This window comes from Lytechinus pictus, chromosome 7, assembly GCF_037042905.1.
Source record: "Lytechinus pictus isolate F3 Inbred chromosome 7, Lp3.0, whole genome shotgun sequence".
NCBI classification, from domain to species: Eukaryota; Metazoa; Echinodermata; class Echinoidea; order Temnopleuroida; family Toxopneustidae; genus Lytechinus; species Lytechinus pictus.
Window position 1 is genome coordinate 958151 of NC_087251.1, and position 4899 is coordinate 963049.

A 4899-nucleotide genomic window follows, 5' to 3' on the forward strand; every position below is an offset into this window, starting at 1 on the left:
AATATCTATAAAAAAAAATTCACCTCAATGCTAACCCTTAACCGATCATGCTCAGGGATGCATACGCACTCACACGCTGGCGATCCGTTCCAAGGCCCCCCGTTTTCACAAACATTTGTAGTTCCGAAGCCCGTTCCAAGGCCCCCGTTTTTTGTCTCGTCCGCGGCACACCCCTACCACTTTTTTGGCCGAGTGCCCCCCCCCCCCCCCCGGGATGTCAGGAAGCTGCCACTCGTTAGACCTTCATCCATATAATCGTGGTAAGTGCTTAATTTCTGTTTTAACTATTTATTCTTAAAATTATTTAAACCATACTTAAAGCTAAAGTACTACCGTGGGTATGGTGAATTACACGGTAAGGGCAAATATAGCGATCTTCAACGCTTATATATAAGCGTCGAAATTTGTAGCCATCTCCTTGTATTAGTCTATAATATACGACGTGTCAAATTGTAGCGAACTAGTTCGCTATTTCCAGATCTCCTCTATATATATATACGAGGGGGAATTGTAGCGAACTAGTTCGCTATTTTCCAGATCTCCTCTATATACAAACGACGGGAAATTGTAGCGAACTAGTTCGCTATTTTCCAGATCTCTATATACATACGACTGGAAATTGTAGCGAACTAGTTCGCTATTTTTCGGATCTCCTCGATATGTACACGAGGGGGAATTGTAGCGAACTAGTTCGCTATTTTCCAGATCTCCTCTATATACATACTACGGGAAATTGTAGCGAACTAGTTCGCTATTTTTCGGATCTCCTCGATATATACACAAGGGGGAATTGTAGCGAACTAGTTCGCTATTTTTCAGATCTCCTCGATATATACACCAGGGGGAATTGTAGCAAACTAGTTCGCTATTTCTCGGATCTCCTCTATAAATATATATACGAAGGGGCATTGCTGTAGCGAACTAGTTCGCTATTTTTTTATCTGACTACATATACACGACCGGAAATTGTTGCTAACTAGTTCGCTATTTTTTTGATCTCATACTATGCAATATGGCAAACTGTAGCGAACTAGCTTGGCATTTTTTCCAAAGCTTACATTATTGTGAAGGCTTCAAAGTGAAAATCTGCAGGTTTTGGCTGTATATATTGGTGCCATATTGTCAAATTGTAGCGAACTAGTTCGCTATTTTTCGGATCTCCTCGATATTTACACGAGGGGGAATTGTAGCGAACTAGTTCGCTATTTTTTGGATCTCATACACCAGGCCCGGGGGAATTGTAGCAAACTAGTTCGCTATTTTTCGGATCTATATGCGACGGGAAATTTTGGCGAACTAGTTCGCAATTTTTCGGATCTCCTCTATAAAATTATATAGAGATCCGAAAAATAGCGAACTAGTTCGCTACAATTCCTCCTTGGATATATAGAAGAGATCCGAAAAAGAGCGAACTAGTTCGCTACAATGCCCATCGTATATATATAGAGGAGATCCGAAAAATAGCGAACTAGTTCTACAATTCCCCCTCTTGTATATATAGAGATCAGAAAAATAGCGAACTAGTTCGCTACAATTCCTCCTCGTATATATAGAAGAGATCCGAAAAATAGCGAACTAGTTCGCTACAATTCCTCCTTGGATATATAGAAGAGATCCGAAAAATAGCGAACTAGTTCGCTACAATTTCCCGTCGTATATATATAGAGGAGATTAGAAAAATAGCGAACTAGTTCGCTACAATGCCCCTCGTATATATATAGAGGAGATCTTTCTGAAAAATTGCGAACTAGTTCGCTACAGTTTGACACGTCGTATAATATAGACTAATACAAGGAGATGGCTACAAATTTCGACGCTTATATATAAGCGTTGAAGATCGCTATATTTGCCATCTATAAAATACCGAGCTCGGGTTATGTAAAACTATGAGAAATAAAAAAAGAATACCGGTATATTGTTAAAAAACTCCTCGAAACAAACAGCTTCCAGCTGTCTAACCACGCCCCGGCCCCCAGGCCAGTCCCAGCCTAGGCAGGAGGCTTCTAGAGAGTAAAAATCATTTACTAAAATACTAACGTATTGGGTAAATGATTTTTACTCTAACGTTATAAGCCTCCTGGCTATCCCATTCCCAAGGCCCAGCCCAGGGACAGTTTGCGGTTGGTATACCCAGGGCAGTTGTGTGTCCGGACGATCAATTTTATTTTTAGAAAGTCATTTGGAAAAAATTACAAGCGAAGACCGAAGTTTCATCAATTTTTGGTACAGAATGTTAGAAAATATTATAAAGAACTAAAAAGAAGATGATTACAAGTATTGAATTCATATTTTTAGAGTAATCCAAAGACAAAAAAGAGGGCTTCAAAAATATAAAGTGTCCCGACACCCGACCCCCCATCCTACTTGGTAGGCATTCGGGGCGTTTACTGGCTCTGCCTTCCGGCCGGCCGGGCAGGACGATAAACGAGTACGGTATGGTACCGTACCGCCTAACGTTTACGGTACGGCACATGAAAATTGAAGTGAAAGTAAATTTCCTTCAGATCGTTCCATCAAATTCAAGCCTAAAATACGGCAAATCAATCAATTCAGTGATGACAGATTTAACGAAATAATGAAAATATGACTTACCAAACAGCCAACAACGACGACTTAAGCCTAACGTTAGACTTTGTGGATTAAGACTAGAGACGACTTGGTCGGGCCGCCGCAGGTACCAGTACGTACCCCGGCCAGTTGTTGTGTGTCCGGACAGGTTGTGTGTCCGGACGATCAATTTTAGAAAGTAATTTGGAAAAATTTACAAGCGAAGTTTCATCAATTTTTAGTACAAAGTGTTAGGAAATATTACAGAGAACAAAATAGAAGATGATTACAATTATTGAATTCTTATTTTTAGTGTAATCCAAAGACAAAAAAGAAGGCTTAAAAAATATAAAGTGTCCGGACACCCGACTCCCCATCCTACACCGTAGTTGGGATAAAGCTTAAAGGGCAAGGACTTCCTGCATTATTTTTACAAGGGGGCCGGGCCGGGGGGAGCGGGTCAAAGAGGGAACAAGGAGGAAAAGGGAAGAATTTAGTGTCTATATAACTTATCATGAAATTTTTTCACCTTAATTTGGATAATCGTCTGTAGTGTACGCTACAACACTATTTCTTTTTATATACTCGGGTATTTTTTACCCGAGTTTTTGCCCTGTATTAAAGTCAATGGCAGAAATCAGACTAACCTTAGTTTTCAGTTTTTACCGGAGTTTTCTCAGGTAAAAAGTATTATGCAACAGGCTGCTTGTTTTAAAAGATATTGCCCCATACCTGGACTGAAGTCAGGTTAAATCTAGACTCTGGTCTAAAGTTGTAGTTAGATAGCCAATTTGTGACAAATCTGTAACAGAAGAGATTCTACGAATCAGCTCATTTGACTAGCTCCCAAATCATTCCTAACTGTCTGGCAAGGATAAATAAGATAATTGTCTTCATCGTTGAAGATTTAGGAAAAAGCAGAAGTAGCATGTAATGTAATTAAAATTTTGACATATATGGCTCCCCGTAATTTTAGAACAGAGTTAAGACTTATGTTTCTAATTGTAAATTTTGTCAATGTTATAATTGTTTTGGGGGCCATTCTCTACAAGCAGTTTGCTTTTTTATGGTCCTAGCCATATTTTGTACCATTTATTACATAATTATGTACACTGTATGATTTGTATATACATATTTTTATGGTTGAATAAAATTGAATTGAAAACTATGGTCTTAGTTAAACCGGACTTCAGACGGGCCATTGAATCTACCTGCAGACCCGCCTGCAGGGCCTTAAGATGGAGCAACATTTTACTGCATGTATTACACAAAGGGTGCAAGATAAGCCCGGGCTAGTTTTAAATTTTCCAAACCAAAGAACAAACTCCCATCTAATAGGTATAGCAAGTATGAATGATAATGATATACAGTAGGTATATTTACCCAGGGAAGCCACTTCAGTTCTGAAAACTGTTCTCCCAGCAGGCCCTGCTATTATTATTACCCCGGCTTTAGCTGGGCTGCCTAGGTGCTCAAAGCATTCAAGGAATTTCTTCCTACCGGGTACCCATTCACCTCACCTGGGTTGAGTGCAGCACAGTGGATAAATTTCTTGCTGAAGGAAATTACGCCATGGCTGGGATTCAATCCCACGACCCTCTGTTTCAAAGTCAGAAGACTAATCCAATGGGCCACAACGCTCCACAACAATAATTGCAAACAACAACTTTTTCAGATACTAGTAAAAAAATCTGGCAAACAAAATGTTTTCATCTGGAATATAAAAAGTAGATTTGAGATGGAAGGGAAATCCTTACTTTTTACAAATATTAATTGAAGAGAGTTTTTGCACAGCAAAGGTAAACATGCTGCCCAAATGCAACCAACCGACCGACCAACCAAATTTAGTATTCAATCAATGTAGTATTCAATCGATGTAGTATCCAATCAATCAACTAATCGATCAATATAGAATTCAATCAATCAATCCATTAATCTTCCAACCATGATGCAATGGCTCAATCGTTTAATGATATATTAAATATATCAACCAATCAAGTTCGCACTGTCCTGTCAATTAAAAATCAATTCACTAAGATATTCCATCCATCAGTTAACAAACAAGAGTCTGTAATGATTTAATCAATAAGATGTTCTATCAATCCACCAACAAAGTGTGTGTTAAATCAATCAAGTATGCAGCAATTTCATCAATTAATTACACAGTATATTCAGTCAACCAATGAAACATGAAATGTTTCAATCCAATCAGTCAATCAGGTATCCAATGATTTTATTAAGAATTCAATCAATCATTCAAGCAAGCAAATAAGGGTACGTCAAAGTCAATCAGACAAGGATAGACTTTCTCATACACTTATTGCTTTCCTAAAAAAAAAAAGGAAACACATG